This window comes from Cupressus sempervirens, chromosome 1, assembly GCF_028749045.1.
Source record: "Cupressus sempervirens isolate cs-2001-9-10 chromosome 1, ASM2874904v1, whole genome shotgun sequence".
Classification (NCBI taxonomy): domain Eukaryota; kingdom Viridiplantae; phylum Streptophyta; class Pinopsida; order Cupressales; family Cupressaceae; genus Cupressus; species Cupressus sempervirens.
The window spans coordinates 847183728-847206810 of NC_143118.1; the positions used below are offsets into that span (position 1 = coordinate 847183728).

The 23083-nt window shown below is 31.3% G+C and overlaps 1 pseudogene; it reads right to left on the reverse strand.

Annotated features, from left to right (window-relative positions):
- Positions 1-21071, reverse strand: part of LOC149580497 (floricaula/leafy-like protein) — a 67274-nt pseudogene extending 46203 nt beyond the window's left edge.
- Between the last annotated feature and the right edge of the window lie 2012 nt (positions 21072-23083).

Below are 23083 nucleotides of genomic sequence, written 5' to 3' on the forward strand. Positions count from 1 at the left end.
CTCATGTAAGAGGATCAAAGAAAAGACATGGAGGAATTCACAATTGAATTATATTGTTGTGAGGCTGCAATAGAGTGAAGATCAAGGTATGATGATATGAAATTAGTTTAAGGGTCACTTCAAAAAGAAGAATTCAATCCAATGAACAAGAAGACTGCCAAAAGCTAGTTAAGTCTAACAAAATTTAAGCATCTACCTAAAACAAAAGAACTATTTGAGACTAAGAGCACAAATAGTCAAATGACCTATTGACTAAAACTTTTAATATCATGATCATTTTCATCTTAATCTATTACTACTAAACCTAATAAAAAGAAGCCATAAAGCACCTAGAGCATACCAACAAAAAAAGTCATAAAGCGTGAGAAAATTAATTAGTATCTATGTGTGCAATAGTCATAGTCAATAAATGAAGAATAAAGAGATAATCATATGGTTGTTAACAATTTTTTGAGGTGATGCATAAAAATGGTAGTAGAAGATCAAAAGGATATGGTTACATGAAATTAGTCTAAGGGCAGCTTCAAAAGGAATAACTCAATCCAATGAACAAGAAAACAATGTCAAAAGCTATTCAAAGCCTAATAGCTTAAGCATCTAACTAGAATGAAAATATTGTTATAGATGTATTAAGACCACAATGAAATTAAGTGTGATAGACTTAATTTTCTATGATAGTTTACACATCTACCTAAATGAAAGACCTTTTATAGATGACACATTAAGAGCATTGTTAGTGAATGATGTTTTGCATGACATATTTAATACTATGACCATTTGTTGCTTAATCTATTTAGACTCTGATTATTGGATCTAAAAAATTCTTAAAGCAACTAGAGCATGTCAGCAAGAGAAATCATTAAGCATGAAAGAATTAATTTTTATGTATGTGCTATAAAAGTCATAGTTGATAAATAAAGAGATAGTCCCATGACTATCAACAACTTTTTGAAGTTATACATAATAGTTGTAGTCGAAGATCAAAAGGGAGGGAAACTTGGAAAGGAAGAGTTCAATCCAATGTAGAAGAAGACAACCAGAAGATAATCAAACTCATAATTTAAGCATCTCCCTATAATAAAAGTATTACTGTAGATATATTAAGAGATGAATTAGTAAATGAACTTTAACTTGAAACATTTAATACCATGACCATTTGCTTCTTAATCCATTCAGAATGTAATAACCTTCTGAACCTTATAAAAATACAACAAACATTATTCAATCATAATGAACAAGTAAAGAGTAAAGTGATAGTCATATGGATGTTGACAGCTTTTTCGAGTGATGCATAACAATGGTGGTAGAAGATAAAAAAGGTATGATGATATGAAATTAGTTTAAGGTCAGCTTCAAAAAGAAGAATTCAATCCAATGAACAAGAGACTACCAAAAGCTAGTTAAGTTTGACAAAATTTAAGCATCTACCTAAAACAAAAGGACTTTTTGAGAGTAAGAGCACAAATAGTCAAATGAATTCTATGAAAAATCATCTTCTCTGATGAATTCTATTGTGTTTGATTCAATTATTGTGACAACCATATTTTTTAACATCTATATATGAGCTTCATTGATGTAGTTGTTTAGGTTAAGTAATTTGTGAGGACATATTGTAATGATATAGAGGGAATCATTTCAGTAATAACTTTCTTTTAGCATTTTCTAAAGTTCATGATATGTTATGAAGAGTCTGAGAATTCCCCTTCATGGTCTTAAGGTAATTGAGCTTAATTCTTAGGTTTTGCAAGCAAATTGTAATAGATCTTCTATCTAACACTTGAGAAGGTCTCTCAACTCTTGGATATATGCATGTATTAGTAGACAATATTTTGATTTCTCATGAAATATCTAACAATATTTTTCTATCATGTTTAAATGTTGTCCAAAATAGGTCCATGTACCATTTGGAATGGTAAGTGTATGGAAGTAAGCTAATTTTCAAACAAACTATCACAAATAATTAGCCAAAATAAATCACAAATTAAAAATTTGGCATACTTATAAACAAAGCATGTGGTTTAAATGCATTGTAGGAATAAATACCTTGTATGGTGCATTTCTTGTGCTCACTACATCATTTTCATTGAAATTTGGAACTACATGCAACTCTAGCAAAGAACATACAATTTCACTCAATTATTTTTTGAACTCTGAATCCTTGAATTCATTATTAGTTACAAGAAGTTTGGATGACGCAACATCCAGTTGTATAATACAAAGACATACTTTAATTTGTGTAACATATTGAAATAAATACTCTTTCCTATTTATCTCCTAAGACAATATATTGAGCATAAGAAATATGGAAATCATAAATAAGATTAAGGCTATTGTAAGCTTGACTAAATAGACTGTCATACCAAGCCATGAGACCACTTTTCCCAACAACAACACATGGTTTTCCATCAAGTTCCACCCATGGCTTTTGGAGATCTACCAAACTGTTCAATATAGTAGACATCAATGTCAATATAATAGAGTATTATTAAGTCATGGATAACAAGGATGCAAACACAACCGCATTAAATATGAATATGAGAATTATATAGGAAAAAAAAGCATGCTGAACAACGTCAACCATGCATTTCAACACACATTCAAGCATTTTTCTAAACATGTAAGAAGAGTTATTGCACTATTGATCAAAACACTATTTCAACCAAGTAAATACACTTTGATCCATGTCACAAACAATATCACTCTCTCTTGATAAGTTATCTAATCTTATTTGAATAAAAGAGTTCTAAGATTTGGTTTTAAATTCTATGCACTATTTTTTTGAGGTGATTGTAGAGCATTATAAACAAATACCTTTGTAGGAAATTTCTCCCCTCTTTCCTTAGTGATGTGCTAAACATCCATAAGAAACTTGCCACACTGTTCATAGAGAGCAAAAAAATAGTCAAGCCTGTTCTTTTTTCCTCTTACAAGTTCTCCTAGTTCAGTTATAATAAAAGGGTGTTCTCTTTTCCTATCTTTACCATCTTCTCTAGACTCTTTTGAGTGCTTGTTCCTCTTCTTTTTGCAAGATTTGAGTTGCCGATCACTGTAATAGTTGTTATTACTAGGTAGTTTCATTAACCCACTCACTATAGTACTCAAGTGACTAGTATTTTGGGGCAGCATCACATGATCATTTCTCATATTCAATTTCAATGGATAGTTATTCTATGAAAGATTCGTAGTGTTATCTCCATTAGGTCCTTCCACTAATAGACCTATATCAACAACCCAACTAAGTTATCATCATGATCTAATAGACCCTTATAATCCATATGTAGTCCTTGTCTTCACCAAATATTAGAAATAACCAATAAATCAAAGAATACATTTATATAGAAATGATGAATCTTAGAAGCTATTGAATCTCACCCCCTTTGCCACTAATCATTTTTCATGTCACATATGTATCAGATTTAATTACCAGAGTGTATTAGATTTCCATAATCTATACTTGATAATTGTTTTCTTATCCTCAATAGACTGTGAGATAGTTTTTAGTATCAATGCTGATCATAGTACATGATTCATAATTAGAATGCCTTTTCTCATGACGTATAAGACATCTTGAAGTATGATCTGAAATGTCAATGCTAAAAACTATCACCAAACTGATCCTAGAAGAGAAAATTACCATATTTGACACTATCAGAGAAGACAAGTTTTAAAACCCATTAAAGAGTTGAAGCATAAAAAACAATTGTGTCTTTAAAAATGATGCAACGTTGGTACTCAGAATAATATGAACAATGAAACAATTCTCATTTCTCATTTTAATTGAAGAGTGATTTTAAGAAACTGTTTCTACACAAAGGTATATATAATGCTATAAGTATTTACTATTTTTATAGTGTTAGCGGATACCTACTAATATGATCTAAATAATGTGACTTTGTAAGGAGGATATCTAGAGGCAAACATGAGGAAAATATAGACTTTAGAGTATGAAATAGTGTTCTCAGAAGAACAAACTACATCTATCATGTGCAACTCTATAATTGATTAATTTCTCAAGAACACGTATGTCCCCCAAAGGAAAACAAGCACAAAATAGAGTTAGAAAGCATCTATATGTGCACACAAAAACCAAGTATAATGATAACTCTTTCATTCAAACATATGTAGCAATGGATAGGCACAAATTATCTTCTTGAGACAATATGTGTAAGGAATTCTCATCACTTTTGCATTATTTTCCATCCATGATAGAAAATAGTTCCATATTCTTCTTCCTCTCTACTTCATCAAGCCTTCTCCTTTCTACCCTAATTGCAGATTTAATGCCATAGTTCTCTCCAACAAGAAGATCAAGGTTGTATATTTTAGCCATGATCCTAACAATGTCATCTTGCTCTTGCTTAGTCAGATTGACCAACATGTTGGCAGTGAAACCCATCTCAACCATCTTGCTCAATGTTATGCATCTCAATTGATCAACTTTTCCTAAGGATTCAATGATAACTTGTTGTTAATCAATCTCCACTAGAATTGAGAGTTGACAAAAAACTATAAATATAATTTCTTTTGATAATAGATGGGTTGGATTTTTTTTTATGTGAAATGCTCTTTTGTTGTAGAGACAATAATAGAAGTATTTGATACCATTTATTTACTATTCCATGCATATGTTAGTTTGTGTATTTCTTACGGGTTAGATTAGAAAGTTGAAGACAAGTAGATCTTTGTTTCTATTTTTGATTTAACGAATTGACAAAGTAATCAGAGAATTACTAAGTTAGAAGGAATATTTCTATCATGACTTCATATCATTTCATCCTAAAAGTTTTCATAACTAAATAATCAATTACATGGAATCATAAGATGTGTGATTTTTTGGAGTTGATCTCATTTCAAGACCAACCCATTGCCTGAGTTATTCCTTCCTAGGTCTAACTTGGTTTACCTCTTCTTTTTACTAGTCAAGAACACACCATAGTAGGATCAAAAACAAAAAAATTCTTTGAAAATAACCTACAAGGGAGTTGTACCTATAATTTAGAGGGAAATTAGTTATCAAGTAACATTTTCCCAACTGTTATACTCAATTGTTCTTCAAACATTTGGGCATTTTGAGAGTTATTAAAGAAAGAACAATTTGTTTACCAACACGATGGTAATATGTTTGGTATGCTTGGAAGTAGTCTAGTTATAGATTTTGGTAATAAGAATATATTAACACCTCCTCCTTGCATCAAATGTCAAGGCAAGTTAAAAAGTGGTTACAAAAAAAAAGTGTTTCTTTTACCAAAAATTATGTCTCTTTAAGAGATTGTAACTTTACTTTCCGAGTCTTGAGTCTAATTTTTTTTGGGTTTTCCATCTCCAAGAGTGTAATACAAGACATTGTTACTAAGTTCCTTAATAAAATTTATTGAAAGGAAGAATTGCATTTGCAATGCTAATTAGTTAGTTTCCTAGCTCTCACAAGCATCCGAATATTAAAATTTTGTGCTTGGAAAAAAAGTGATTTCTCAACAGAAATAAAAATATTACCTAAGTTTTCTTGTATGTATGAAGTTGGTATATAAGCCAATACATTGCATATACAACCTCAATCCACAAGCAGAAAATGCTCGCCTAGTTTCCTGCAAGAAGGCTAGTGTAAGCATGTTTTGGACATGATTTTATTTTTTAACAAAAATATTGCCAGTTTTAAATTTAATGTTGTAATGAGTTCAATGCTATAATGAATCCTAGAGAAAAATAGTGGAGACTAACTAAATAATCTCAATAACAATTAATTTCAATATACTATCTTGACCCATATCCTCCCTCATTCTAGTTCAAACCACTTTGCAGTTTAGATGAATATCATTAAGGATCCATTCCCAAAACAATGTCCTTTCAAGTTTGAAAAAAATGTGGGTGAGGGATGAAAACCTAATAAATACAATAGAACAATAGTTGAAGGAAGTAGAGGTATCAGGATCAAAATTATATTGCTTGGTAACTAAGCTAAAGATGATCAAGAATAAATTTCTACTTTGGTAATAGTTTTGAAGTAAAAGAAAAAATAGAGTGGGAAATTGAGGAGCCTAAAAGGGTAGTGACTAATAAAGGAATGGACATGAAACTCTATCTCAAAGAAAATAAACTATTAGTTGGTTAGGAAGATATCCTTTGTATGTTAGTTTGAGCTTCACTTAGTTTTGAGAATACTTTAATATTCTCTACTTAACAAGGAAAACCACGTGAAGGTGGAAGCTCATCTGGCCTCACCCCCCTCCCCCTAACATCAATCTAAATTTCCCATTATCATCTAATTACATACTTCATTCATTCATTCATCCATTTATGACCTATAGCATTCAATCAATACAATCACATAACATTCATTAATACACAATACTAATCAAGACTTCATTAACACATAACAATATTCATTAATGTGAAATAAAAATCAATATTAATATGTAACATTCATAGATAATTACTTAAAACAATGTTCTTTCATTATCCAACAAAGTTTATCAAAGAGAATTTAAAAAAAATCATTTCTTCTTTTTGTTTTTCTTAGCTCTCTTAAGAAAAAGGCTGATAGGAGCATCAATATCTTCCTCATTCTCCTCCTCTTGTGGCACATGTAATGTCAAATCATGATGCCTCCTCCTATTTTGAGGAGAATGAGGTTGCTACAATAAAGGGGGCTTTGTTGCAAGAACAAGTAAATGGGTTAACTTGGCGTACTCTTTTTCTTTTTTTAAGTATTAAAAGTATTTAATTAACCAGCACAACATAACATGCATTTTTCTTACATGACAATGCCACATCATGTACATTAAAATTTTGATCCACCGCCATGTCAACATGCTGAACACTTGGAACATGCTCCAATCCTTTACCATGATGTTCAACATGCTCTAAAATATTCAAAAAAAGGTTACATGTCAAATTGCAATTGAAGATGTTAATTTGTATTCATAATTGTGCAATTAATTTCCAATAGAAAATTAATACCTTCACCACTATGATGCACATCATGACCTTTATCACATGCAAGTTTTGTGATAGGATATGAAGGTTGTAGTGAAATGTTATGTACATTGTTATACAGTCAATTTATGTTCAAAACTAACACCAAAAAAGAAATTTCTCAAATATTCAATTTGATTTACTTTTCATTTGACCAATTTACATGTGTCTCATTTGGTGCACCATATTCTTGGGTATGGCTTTGAGATTCTTGTTGTAGGCATGCAACCATGACATTATAGCTTTCCTTCAAGGAAATTTTTTTATCTTCATCCATGGGCTCTACATTGAATTCCATGCCCTATATTTTTTCCTTAATATAGTCAGTTTTGCATGTATGATTTGATTAAAAAAAAATGTTTGCAACATTATATTATTTTTTTAATATGAAATTCCATTGCTACTACTTATAAGTCGAGATTGAAGTTTCATATAGCCACCCTTTTCTATTGTCTCTTTTGTAGCCACTGATGTGTTCTGTAGTCTATGAACAATTTGAAACACGTTAGATTATATATTTACAAAGATCACTAATTAATGCATGATTACGTTCTACTTAATAATATCATGACACACCTTCTTTTTCCCTCTTCTAGTTCATTTGCTTTATCATGTAACCTTTTCTTTTTTGCATCTTATATTATTTCATTCCACTCCATCGGTAGACTCATAAGAGGATGGTCATACTTTGGGTTCTCCTTTAGACCACTTCTATAGTGGTCCTTTATAGTCTTTATATATTTTTATGCTCTTTTGAGAAGTAGGGAAGTGTCAATTTTTTTTTTCTCCCAAAAGGATCCTCAAAAGATGTAATGAGCTATTTTAAAAAAAAATTATGACCCTGGTCATTCTATCTTTAAAAAAATTTAATTAATTTGTTAGATCAATAACTTTAATATAGTACAATAAATGAAAGAAAAGAAAAATATTGTAGTAACCATATCAAACTACATACCTTTTACATACGGTGGGTCCAAATAGCCTCAATGTCATATCAAAATGATGATCAAAGAAAATGTTATTTCCTACAAAAATATCATGGGATTATCAGTCCAAAATGAGTTATGTATAAGTAAACTTCAATTACATTGTAAATAATAACAATTTTAAAGCATCTAGAAGATTCTGTAATTTTAATGGAAACATAGTTTTCTTGTTTAACAACAATGTCCCTGCAAATGAACTAGTACTAGTCACATAGGCTACTCCAGGAAATGGATCAACTTCAATAGTATTGGTATCTATTGCTCTATCAACTTAAGGTCTATCTATTAGTGCACAAAATAGGTACATGAGTATAAAATCCACCCAACAAAAAAAATAATGCATGATTATCACATTACAAAACATAGCAAAAAAAGGTTTTACCAGTTGTACTTGGCATAGTCGAGGATGTTTTCATGCTCCTTATTGCCAACAATGCACTCAACAATATTAGAGCGATGACCGAAGGAGGCATCCATGCTTCATCATGAGCTGAAGAATACAATATTGTTAGTAAAGACATTTGCAATGGATAAATATCAAATGGTATACTAGCTAGAAGCATCCAAAAATAAAAGTTAAGTGTTATAATGTTGATGAAAACAAACAATGTTGCACCATTTTCACTTTCAAAATTAGATGTCCTATTTCAACACTGAGTCGGACAAGCTAAAAAATCAAACAAACATACCCGTAATAGTCATAAGGTTACTAATACAAACACAAGGACCAAGTTAGGTAAAATGACAAGTGAAATCCATGCCATTCTTCTCTACATACCGTTCATTTGTGAAATGGCTATAAATTTCTTACACACTCAATTTAAACATTTCTTGTATCTTCTTAGTACATAACAAATGCTTAAGTGAATGATAAATTACTAATTACCCAATATTATAAGATTCACTTTTAACAGTCATATTTCATTTGAATACAATAAGCATAGAATTAATCATTTATTTAAATAGGATGAAGAAGGAAAAATAGGTTAATCTGTGGTGTAATCTTGTTGTTAATCTATCAAAAAAGGGACCGAATGTACTAGTTAGTAGTAGAGAAAACATAAAATTAACATCAATTTGTTTTTCACTACATTCAAAATGGTCCACCTACTAATGCCAACACACATAATTGACCTTGCTTGTGCAGGTAACTTTCGAAACACATTAGTGCATTAAATAAATTTTGTTTGTCTTAGTATATTGTTGGTACCTACCTCTAATGTTACTTTTATATAAGAATTTTAAACTTTTATGAGACGTCTTATACTTCTAATATTACTTCTATATTAGAATTACAAACTTTTATGAGACATCTTAAAGCTCTATTTCTTTACTTATGGTCACTTAAAATATTGCTGAAAGCATATTATATATATATTCAAATTCTAAGGAATTCACATTTAGGTCACTTGGTTGACTCTATTAATTTTAACTTTAAATGAATTATTTTATTAAAATTAATAGAATAGGTGAAGGGGTATTTGTTAAGATATTGGGTGTTGCACACATTGCATAATATTTTTATATTATATTATTTTATATTATTATGTAATATTGCATCTAGATGGACGTGCAACATGTAAAGACTCCCATGGGATATACTTGATGAGTTGAATTGTACCATTGTGATAATATTTCACATAACTATTTAATATTAGGGAAAAGAATTAAAATTTCAATATTAAATGTAGGGTCAAGGAGTTAGGTAGCACATGGTTTATGTAATACCACGTGGTGATTTTGTGGGACTTGCTACTATATAAGCAGCCACAAGGATTGTTATTGTATGAGAGAGATTAAGAAGGCAAAGAAGCAAAAATCAAGTGGGACAAGGCTTAATAGGTTAGCCAAGGGAGCATTTGTGAAAGTTGGAAGCATGGCATGGGATGTATGGATTCATGCTTATTGACATAGATTGCTTGGTAGTGGTTATGGCTTTGAAGGCTTCCATGGTTGTATTGCAATGATATTTTTTGTTGAATAATACATGGTGATGGATGCTTTTGGAGGCTGGGTTTTTCCCTTTATGAGGGTTTCCCAGGGTATATCTTGTGTTACAATTTTTGTGAGTATGTTGTCTATTCTCTTGCATGTGAATTTTAATTGTATGTTTATTTCAGATCTATTATGGGTTATGTGGAAATAGTTATATTCTTTTTTGCAAGTTTCCTTACAAGTGGTATCAGAGCTATGGTTTTATTATTATAACCCTAGATTGAATTCATGGGAATGCATGAGAGGATAAAAGAGAGGGAAAGATATATGAGTTATTTATTGTAGATCTGAGGGTTTTGGGTTTGCTATTATGATGGGATATTAAAAGATTTTGGACATGTGAAGTTGTTGGACAAAAAGATTTTTTGGATGTTTCATTTAAATGAGGGTTTTAGGGGGTAGCTTGCAGAAATGACCTCTTGGGTAAAAGAAAACCTCACCATTGGATTCGGGTTGACGTTTCCATAAATTTTGATACATAATTTTCTCTAATTTGGCCATGTTCAAAGGAAATGAAAGATTTTTTTAGTTTCAACCCGTGATGGTCATCAAATTTAATCCCGTTAGAATTTTTGTCACAAAAATTTTTTGCAATGAAAATGGTAAAAAGACTATCTTAGTAAAATGACCATAACTTTCTCTCAGGATATTAGATTTTAGACTTCGTATAGGTGTTGGAAAGATAATTCAGATCAATACAACTTGGTGTAGATTTGGTTCAATGATTTTGAAACTTTTTTAAGTTTTAAGAGCCCAAAAGTCAGATGTTATTTATTATGAGCACAAATTAGGGCATAACTTGGGCATACAGAGTTAGATTTTGGACTTCGAGTAGTTAAGGAAAAGCTCTTGGAGAGCTCTACACATTAGTTTATATTTGGTGCATGTTTGGCATGGTTTATTTAGTGATATATTAATCTGAATAGTTTATGGTATATATTGACTATGGTAACATTGTAAGTTTATGACATTGTATGTTTGGAGATTTAAGATTTGATGTCATTGTATACTTAGTTCATATTTTAGATTGCTCTCACAGGGATATAGTTATCAGTATTTGATTTGGATATGTATGATGACTTGTTGGGTCTACAAGTTGTGCAGTGTTGTAGGTGGTCTATACTTATAGGTTGTATTTATAGCTTGATTATGGGTTTTCTTTATCCATTGATATTTTATTATTGGTGCATATTCAGATTGGTAGCTTGGATTTGGGTTGTCTATGACCTAAGTCACATGATTTTCTAATTTTTCTTCATGTAGAAGGGATGAGATGTTGTTACCAAGTATAGTCATGGTGGAGGATTGTGGTTGACTATTTTATATTGGTAGGTTGGACATATTGAGAGTCAGATGCTCAGTTTAGGGATATGGTCATGGTGCCATAGATTTTGGCATGACATGATTGGATATACAGGTACATCCTTGATGTTCATTAGCTTAGATTCCTAATTTGATTATGGTGGTATATCTTCTTGGTTGAGGATCATGGTTATTTAGTTTCTTTTGAGGAGGTCATGATGTGCACTTTGAGTTCTTTGATGGTTTGATGCCTTAGTTGATTCTCATGGTTAGAGGATGATTTTTCATTATGATTTCATGGATAGCTTGGATACATGGTTTAGTGGGAGCTTGTGATAGTGATGAGGTGACAATGTAGGATTAGTTCCTAGTTTGGTTTATATCTTCTTGGTTTGGAGATCTTGGTTTCACTTTGTACTTACACTTTGGTTTTGTGAGTGTAGACCTAGAGGATCTTCATGTAGGAGATGGATTTTATGATGCCATAGGTGACTTAGTACCATGGTTGAGTGGGAGTTTTTGGCATTGATATACTTATTGAGTGTTTGTAGATGTTGGAGATTTGTTTTAGATCCTATTTCTGTAGAAGCACCTTTCACATTTACATAGTGCACTTATTTTCTTCATGGTATGTGGAGATAATTTTCTTCATGGTATCTAGAGATGGTTGCATCCTGAGGACTAATAGGGTTCTTGGTAAAAGTGTGGTTTATGCTTTCATTTGACATGTTATCCTTGGCGTGAGGATGATTTTATTGTTATGTCATGATATGCTCTTGATACACATTTAGTGTTTTGACATATTATACTATGTTCATATGGAGCATGTTATCTCTTTGGTTGGGATGGTTAGATCATGTTGTCATGTTTATGTTCTTGAGGCCATGTTTGAAACTTTGACAATGATCTTGGTTTCGTTTCTTGGTATTGAGTACATTGATCATAAGTTGGATACTTCATGATATTGCTATGTTGCATTTAAAGTTGGCATGAATTGATTGGTTATAGGTGCTCATGGATACTTAGAGATGGCAGTGATGCTGATTTCTCTTGGATTATAGAAGTATTTGTTGGGAAAGTTATTGGTTTCAACAGGAATTCCAAGGGACATTCACCTAATATGAAATTGAGAGGAGATTGTTCTTATATGAGTCTTGTTTGGAGTCTTGGATATCTTGATTAGCATTCTCATTCCCCACTCTTGGTCTACTCGGCAGTTTTCTACTTAAGAGGAATAGGCCATTGTTTCTCTTAGGTGCATTATATTTTATGCTTATCTTTCATGGATATCAATCTTGAGCTATGGTACATGAGTTAGTTCAGGAGGGTTCATTTGAGAAATTTTTTAACATTAGTTATCTCCATTTTCATATGTTGTTATGATGCTTGAGTTTGGGAAATGGTTTTATATTGGGCATATTCCTTAGATTAGGAATGGTTTATGAGTTTGATCTTCTTGTGAGAGGCTTACATCCATGATTAGTTATATGGTATGGTTTAAGTATTGTTGAGGCTTCTTGTTGGGTTTTATCTAGGAGATCATACTTGCATAGTTTACATCTAGAGGTGTGTGTAGAAGGACATGATACAGGTTATGATTTGCATCATTTCTCTTTGTTCCTAGTTATCTTCTTGGATGTTTGGTTTCACTTAGATTGGATTTTAGATTGGTTAGAGATTGTGATCACTAGTTCATGCTCATGTATGTCATGTGAGAGATGACATGGTTATTCCGTTATATCTTTCCTCTTTTGGTTGTGGAGAGCTTGGGAGACTGTTGGAGACTTGTTATGAGAGGTTTTGTTGTAGGTTATTGGTTTATATATTGTGGATGTCCTTGGTACTACATGGATTCACTTATTTAAGATGTTGTAAGTGGATTGGTTATAGATTTGAAATTATCTTTTGTAGTGGGAGCTTCTTGGGATATATGTGGCAGGTAATGCTTTTGAGGCTTGTGATTGCAAGTTTTAGAATGGATATGTTGATGATGTGAGATTCACTTGGTATACCTTTGGAGGTATTGATAGTTGGATGGGTTTGACACTTGCTGTGGGTGTTATTTTAGCTATGGATATTTTGACAACTATAGATACATGTGATTACCTTTTAGATCATGTTTTTTTTATCTTGGAATTTCAATTGGTACAAGATTTTATGATCTTCTAATGCGACAGGTTGGGTGGCTTTCTCTTTGGATGACACATATGTATGTTCGATGGCAGTGGCATAATAGGAGGTGAGATCATTCATGTTTGAGATGTTGGATACTTTGACTTTGTTGTAGGTACCTAGATGGAGTACATGGTTTACTTTGATCCATGATGGTGGATGTGCTAGGAGGGACTATTCCCTTGTTCATTTATGTGGCTATAGATTGACCCTATGTAATCTATACAAGTCGAAGATTGTTGAGATATTGGATGTTGCACACATTACATAATATTGTTCTATTGTATTATTTTATTTTATTATGTAATGTTGCATCTAAATGGACATGCAACATGTAAAGACTCCCATGGGATATACTTGATGAGTTGTATTGTAACATTGTGATAATATTTCACATAACTATCTAATATTGGGGAAAAGAATTAAAATTCTAATATTAAATGTGGGGTCAAGGGGTTAGGTAGCACATGGTTTTAGCACATGGTTTATGTAATACCACTTGGTAGTTTTGTGAGACTTGGTACTATATAAGTAGCCACAAGGGTAGTTGTTGTATGAGAGAAAAGAAGAAGGCAAAAAGTCAAGAGTCGAGTGGGACAATTCTTGACAAGTTAGCCAAGGGAGCATTTATGAAAGTTGGAAGCATGACATGGGATGTGTGGATTCATGCTTTTTTACATAGATTTCTTGGTAATGACTATGGATTTGAAGGCTTCCATGGTTGTATTGCAATGGTATTTTTGTTGAATAATACATGGCGAGGATGCTTTTAGAGGCTGGGTTTTTTCCCTCAATGAGGGTTTTCCATGGTATATATTGTGTCACAATTTTTGTGAGTATGTTGTCTATTCTCTTGCATATGAATTTTAATTACATCTTTATTTTAGATCTATTATAGGTTATGTGGAAATGGTTATATTCTTTCTTGCGAGTTTTCGTACTATATTTTTCAAAAAAAACATTGATTGTTCTTGCTACAACAATCTAGATGTATCTAGAATTGGTTAAGATGTGTACATTATTCTTGAGACTATTGAAGAATATTCTAAAGAGGGTTGAAAGAAGATAATATGTGATATGATATAAATTTCACTAGTCTGACATCTGTTTTAAAACAGTGAGAGTTTTCAATCAGTGAATTCTAAATTAAGATAATTATATCCTTTCAAAAAAGGAGGATTTAGATAGTGATGCTTTAATCCTCTTTTTATCACATGTGAATCTTGTGTTGCCGCATTTTAAGAAATCAAACATACCATGAATTAATAGCCATGAATGTCTAATTAAATACCAGACTTTTCTAGGAACTAGAATGTGCAAGGCATATTACAATGTATGGAAACCCTATGTCTAATTTAGTAGATTACCATTGATTTAACTAGTGTAATCTTGCTATTACATGGATCTATTAATAGTAAATTAGTTCTTAGTTGAACTCATTGGTCATAAAACTCTCACCTTTCATAGTCAAGCACAATATAAACTAATTCAAATATAGAACCAATTATGGAATAACACTCAGTCATAATTGAATTTTCCTTAAATAAACTCAACAGTGTAATAATATTGTAATATGTTGTCAAGAGAAAGTGTTACACAAAGATTGTGTGCTACAACCCTCACCATGTTCACCACGCAGTCTCATAGGTGTCACAAATTTCTATAGAAGAATGCATAATATTTTAGATCATGATCCATAAGATACTATAAAATATAAACATCTATTATTGCTTGAGATTAATTACTACTTACCTTCGAAGATTTGACTCTACATATCAATTCTTCTTTCAATGCTTCTATCTCCTCGCTTGTGTCACCCTTGAGGATAATGTTAAAAATTTCATTACTATATCTTTGTATGAGTTGGTGGGTCATGAATATTGGGTCAAAACAAAGGGAAATATCATCTAGAAATGACACTCATTTTACATCACATTTGATTTGCTATTATTTTAGCTTTTCCCTATCAATAAGTATCAAGTTGTGACATCAATACCATCAAAATTCCATCAATATAACTCTAAAGCCATAAAGAAAAGAACATAATAATATGGCATTTGTTTCTAAATAATTTGAAAAATTATAATAATTAAGGTTTACCTTCGTCGAAGAAGGTGTGTGAGATGGTGCATCCCCTCCTGTGGATGGTGTTCTATCAATGTCACCTTGTGAAAAAGATTAGTAATTCTTAGTAATCAACAACAAAATGAAAGTAATAGACTTACCAAAAAATATTATTAATAAAACAATAGATCATATATTGCAGTTAATATTAATTGGAGGTAATTGGTTTAAATGTTATACTTACCAGTCCTATGATAGGGAATTTTTTTATATCTACACAATTCAAATTGTAATATGACAAAACCTCTTCCCCCACATTTATTGATTTTATCACACATACAAATATATGATTTCCCTCATGTGCCTCGAATATACAATTCGTCCACTTATTAGTTGACATAGGTTGAGAACTATTTATAGATCTTGTAATATTCCCTTTTTTCTTTTGGCCTTCCATCAATATACATAGAAAATGTTTTACTTTGATTATTTTCTTTACATTGTATATAATTTGGTGACAATGCATATGTACGCATACTTTTTTTATATTGCACAATCTGCATCCAATTTTTGTAATTGTAAAAAGGTACTACATACTCCATCAATTCAAAATTTTTATTGTAACAAACATTAATGCCATCCATGGAAAATAGGCCCAAACCATGTAATAAAGATGGAGCTATGCAATATATCCTTTCATTAATAGAAAAATCAGTGTTAACTAGAGGTAGTTCGTTGGGTACCCATTCTTTCTAAAGATGTGTGTACCTTAAGGGAACCTTCCTATCACCTTCATTATCATTATCATAAGAACATGACCCCCCCAACAAGAGAAAAATGCATTTTTTTATTGAATTTTCTTCTAGTCTTCTGACCTCTAGTTGATCTCCCTATTTTAGACCCACTAGATGTCTCACTTTTGTCTTCTATTCCCTCATTATCCTCACTTGAGGAAGAAAGATCAAACAAATACCTATTTGGTGATAGTTATAATCCATAAAGTGAGAGATATACTAGGACTAAAGTTGATGTTGATGGTAAAGAGAAGATATGCATATAAAAAATTGCATCTATAGGGTCTATTGACATATACCTATCGATCCATGTGACTGTGCAAGATCTTGGTCAAAGGCATTGAATAACCTCCATATGTAAATCATTTATCCTAAGTTGGCCAAAAATTTGATCTAATTAATGTGTATATCTACAAAAATATTGGACATGTTGTACTTAATGTTTATATCTGCACATATAGTTTTGAAAAAAAAATTTGATCACCTTGCTCATTAAATTCACCCATATTATAATTAATAAAATTTTTCCCACTTATAATGCTCTATATACTAAAAATTACATTGAAGACAAAAATTACATGATGCATTCATCAAAATCATTTTATATTTTATAATTCCTTACCTCTACTTTATGTGTGGTAGCTATGTAATATCATTATATATACTCAATGATAGTAGAGTTCAACACCTAATAACTTAATTATAAAAGCATACAAGTCAAACAAATTTCTACAAATAAATCATGACTCCATCATACTTGATATTGATTATATGTTGACAGACATTTTATTGATCATCATCTTCATCCATGTCATCATCATCATTACCATCATCATACTTGTCATTTTGATCATTGTCATCACTACCACCATCTTCATCACCATAATTACCATCATTGCACTTGTCACTTTAATCATTGTCATCACTACTACCATCTTCATCACCATCATCATCATCATCTTCACCATTATTATGACCATCATTATCATGACCATCATCACCTTGATCATCATCGTCTTCATCAACATGATGATGATGATGATCATCATCGTCTTCATCAACATGATGATGATGATGATAATCATCATCATCACCAAAATCTTCTTCTTCATCATCATCATTGTGTAACAATCATTCATGATCATCATTTACTTCATCTTCTAATTCTTCAATATCTTCTTCTTTCATCACATTATACTTTACTAGCCTTCATCTTGGATCATTTCTAACAACAAATGACCAACCTAGGTTGTGTGGAATGCCAAAGTGAATAACTTGCTGACATTGGCTTGGAAGAAGATAGGGCTATTCTTCAACTGGCTCAAATGACCTTGTATTAATAATTGTAAATCCACTATCATGTTCAATAATAGTCCTATTAGGATCATTTTGATTCAGTTGTAGCTTGTACCATTTGATGACAAATAAAACTAATTTGAATGAATGAAAGTCAAATTCAAGTATATCATCCAAAATGCCATAGTATCAATTTTTAGATTGTTGAAGATGTATGTCATTTCTAGATGAAATATTGGTGACCTTGAAGACTACACTTATCCTATAATCACTAGTTTTTTCATTTTTTCTAACCTTTTTTATGCTAAATTTACGACCATGGTAGTACATAGCTTTGTGGTGTTTGATCTACAATTATTCAAACATGTTAAGATTAGTTGCATCGATATGTAAATTTATATTAAACTTAAGGGTCATGATTAGTAATCTTCTGCATACCTTTCTATCTCTTAAACCATATGCTAGATTAAGTACCATTGGAATAACATTGCGATGTTCATTACGATAAGATTCTTTAACCAATGATGCAACACTATCCTATATTAATGAGCGACCATTTTCTTAAGATTGTTGAATCTATACCATCATGCAATTAAAGATTGTTTGCAATATGCAAATGTAGTGCATCCCAATTACAACCAACTATAAAAAAAACAACTAGACTAGTTAGAAATAACTTATATTGATGATGGATAAGAATTAATTAACTATAATAAAATTTTCATAATTACCTCTCACTCTCCTCAATCTACCTTTCCCTATTAGGTACTCCCCTTTGAATTTGTTAATAGAGTTGGGATCTCAAATGTGATCTACATGGATATTTTCTACAAACTTTGGAAGATATTCACTAATGTACATCATGCTCTAGTATAACATATATCCCTCTACCATAGAATCCTCAGGATGTACTCTTTATTGAACCAAACTTTCATAAATTTCAAGTGCCTCTCAACCATCCACATTGACCTAGTTTTTATAGGTTCACATAATTCAATCTCCTCAACTTGATGTATGAGGTAGTGTTCTTGAGCATTGAAAAAAGTTGAAGGTAGACACTTTTTCATTTAAAACACTTTTTCATTTAAAACATACATTGTAGAATTTTTCTCTTCCAATATTTTATATCTTTTTTTATCAATTTCTTTAGAGGATAACCACCTAAAAGATATTCAACACAAGAACATATAAATAAGATTTTAGATAAAATTATACAATAGATTGTATAAAAAGTAAAGCAAGTCATAAATATAATATATATGCAACAAATCTAAGAAATAACACTTTTAACCTCATGTATTTTCCAAGATCATATATAACTTGTTTAATATTGCTGTCAAACTAGTGTAGGAAGGATAAAGGTAGGACCTACTACAATCATTAACAAATGATCGTTTCAATATATTATGAAATAATGCAATAGGTAGTACATGCAATTTTACAAATAGTTTTTAAATAGAGAACATAACTTACCTTGATGAAGGTATGCCAATCATGTGTTTTCAACCCTGGCCCAAAATAATCTTCTTTGATACAAGAGTGCTTATATTTACAACAAATCTTGTCAAAAAATTTGTTTTTTATGACTTCTTTTAATGCATCGCTTTGTTGCTCTGCTAATAACCATGGAAAGGTACTCATATTTATGTAGTCTCCATTTCTATTTGAATCAATGAAATCTTTCAGTGCATGATTAGATTCATAAATGTCAGTACAAATTTTGGCAATTTTTTCTCTATCATGCCTTTCATCCAATATTTTCCACAGTGTCTCTACTACATTCTTTTCAATATGTATAACATCAAACAAATGCACGATTTGAAGATCCTCGTAATATGGCAACCTACTAAATTGAGTACGATAACTTTTATTCCTCTAGGAAGTTAGTCATTAATGCCTTGATGACCTTAATGAGCATCAGGTACATCATTACTAAATAAAAGACAATATCAAAATATAAATTTCAAACTTTGAACCACAAACTGAACATTACCTCAGTGATTTAGTCAATCATATTGCAACTTCCATAGATGAGGTGTCATTATTCATGGTCTTGATGTTGTCTCTTCTTTTCCATCAAAGGATGTTTTTTAGTAATTCGATACTTATGATTATTGTGGTGAAAACGCCTAAACTCATCGAACACATACTTTCCTAAACTTCTTGAATGACGAGATTTCATCTTCGGACCACAAACTAGACATGCAAATTTTTCCTTTGTTTGAAGACATAAAATATCATGTACAATTATCATGCACAACTTAAGCAGACAACAATAATGTGTAAGTACTATAATAGACCAAAAATATGTGACCTTAACAATATAACATATCGCAAAAATGAGTTAGCCTAGGGGCATCATGTATTGTCCATAAAAATATTACATGAAATCGAAATTGTTTTTGTCTTATTGGTCTAGAGATGTCATACATAGTGACCCTATTTAATAACTTCAACAACTCGTCAATAAGGGGCTTAATATACACATTCATATCTTTAACTTGGTACTTACCTAGTAATTGAATGAATATAAACATTGCATGATTATTATGACCATTTTCATGCACTATTTATCAATTAATTTAGACAACTATTCAATGAAAAAATACCTAGTACAATCATTAACAACATTATGCTCTCCCTATTTATGGACATCCAAGGAGGAATGTTATTATTAATAACAAAAATAGGCCACACCAAGTAAATGGATCTCAAATCTCCAAAAGGATTGACACCGCCCACTACCAATGAAAGCTTGAGATTACAAAGTTCTTTTTAAAAGTGTGGCCATTTTTCTTCTATCTCTTTAAATGCAAAACCATCCACATGCATTCAAATAATGTCATCTTGATTTCTATTATGTACATGGTAATCCATAAATTGTGTCAAGCTAGTGCACTTGAATAATTGTTGAAGGCACTAAATAATGAGAATGTACTAAAGAACCTTGTGAGGCACCATTTTTGTTATTTGATTTGACTGATATCTACTAATATGACTATCAGGGAATTCTATTGCAAATTCATGTTGTTTATAATATAGAACGTGATCATTGGGACATGCATATATTTTTTGATACTTCATTATAATTTGATTCATAATGGTAGATAATTCTTGGTACGAACGAGGCAGAATGTTTGATGATGGTAACAAAAACTTACCGATCAACCTACAACAAAAAATATGAATTGGTAATATAATGAATAGTAATGGTATACTAACATTGAAGATGACAAGAATGACATACCTTAGTATATGTGACATTGCTACATTGGATAAACCATTCATAACCTTCAAGCTCACCAACAACGAGAAGAGTTATTTGGGAGCCTTCGTATAGGGGCTCATGTGCCTTCTCAAGTATAGGTATATCAAGACCATCTTTATCATCATTATCAAATGTGCTAGTACCATCATCATGAGCATCTTCATCAGCTACGCCAATACTATCTTCTTTAATCATGATCTCTGACACATTATCTTCTTCCATGGGAGTGTTATCCTTAGGTTGGATATTCACACCTCCATGTTCCTCTAGTTGGAAATCCACATTCAAAAATTAATAAAAATCATGGCCTCCTTCAATGTGACCATGTTTCCTACGATGACTCTAGGCTATTGTGATTAGAATTCTTTGATTCTTTAAGCCCTTACACTTTTTGCAAGGACAATTACATTTATCAACTTTTCTTTGGAACTCAAACCACAATCTAGCAATTCTCTCATTATTTTGTTTAGGGTTCATATTGTTAGGCATGGTCTTTCTTCATACGAAAATATATTTGCAAAATTATTGGACATGTTGTACTTAATGTTTATTTATGCACATGTGGTTTTGAAAGAAATATTTGGTGTAAATAATGTGTATATCTTTGAAAATACTGGACATGTTTTACGTAATGTTTATATTTGCACATACAGCTTTGAAAGAAAAAATTGGTCGAATTAACGTGTATATATAACAAAGTATTGGACATGTTGTACTTAATTTTTATATCTGCACATATGGCTTTGAAAGAAAAATTTGGTCACCTCGCTCAAACTCACCCATATTATAATATCAACAACTTTCATTAACATAAATTCAACAACTTTTATTGAGCCTTTCCATTATTCCTTTTTTGTCATGAGTTGGGGTCATTTAGTAGGGAAAGTTTGTATTTAGTGTGGAGAATGCACATATCAGAGTTGTGATTATTTATTTTAGTAGTTTGGTATGATTCATTTTGGCAGTTGTTTGGCTTTCCTTGTGTACATGTATAGCTTTGTGTTCAAGCAACCATAGCTAGATATTAGCCCAAACATATTACTATTCCATTGATCAAATGTGGTGGTATCAATTTTTACATAAAATATGAACGAATTAGGTGTTTCCCCCATATTTTAGATAGTGTCTATCATGAAATGCATAAATGTTGTGGTGGTAATTTTGAGATAATAAACAACTCCACCTTGCATTAACCTACTCCTCATAAATCCAAGCAATAGGAGTAATGATTAGAGCTCTTAATGAAAGCCTTGTCACAAAAGAATCCTATAGTGGGCATGGAAGATGTGACCTTCAAAACAATAAAAGGAACATCATTAATGTCCAAGGTTGTAAATATGATGTGCATTAGGATTGTGCCCTCTAGAGGATTAATGATAAGGGATATTGACATCAAATTAGTCATGACTTCTCACACAAAGTCAAAATGTATTAATTGTTTTTACATGGCTTCCATAGATGTCTATCATATTTTGCAAATTGGATTTGGGAGCTGAAACTACTTATCATACAACAGTTGTATGTTTTACCCAAGGGATTATTCCTAGCTATAAAAGGCATAACTGTGAAGATTTCTGAAATCTTCAAAAAAAATTACTCACAAAATCAACATTAAATGTATGTCTATAATCATTTTATAGGCCACTTTTTGATAGATATATTCTCCAAAGGCTTAGGTATTCCTTTCCATTTTTTAAGTTGGGTGCATAGACCAATGCCTTTGTGGCAATTCTAGCCATTATTGTGTGACCAGAGAAAATTACATTTTCTAACTAGGTAATAGTTTATAATGATTGTGAGTCTTATCTTCAACATCTCTTGAATCCTTAAATAGTTACACATAATAGTTCTCATTAGTTTAACAAGATGCTTGACACCTACTTGTTTGCTAGATATGTCTCCTTTTTCTAAAATCGTATGATGGAAATATTCTTTTACCATTTTAGCACAATGTCATAGACCACATTTTGTAATTAATTTTGTTCAAACTTCTGTAATTTCTTCATTTTCTAAATTTTACTTGTCATAATTGATACTAGAAGACACCTTAAATTTTATTGATCTAATTTCCACTTCAAGGAGACAATGGAGATTGAGTTTTAGTTGTTTCATAGATTAAATATTCCAATTTTAGATGTTTGAACTTGAAGATACTCAAATAATACTATTTTGCAGGTTCATGGATTTGTATACCTAAAACAGATTTACAAGTCCTCCTATGGCTAAAACTTCCA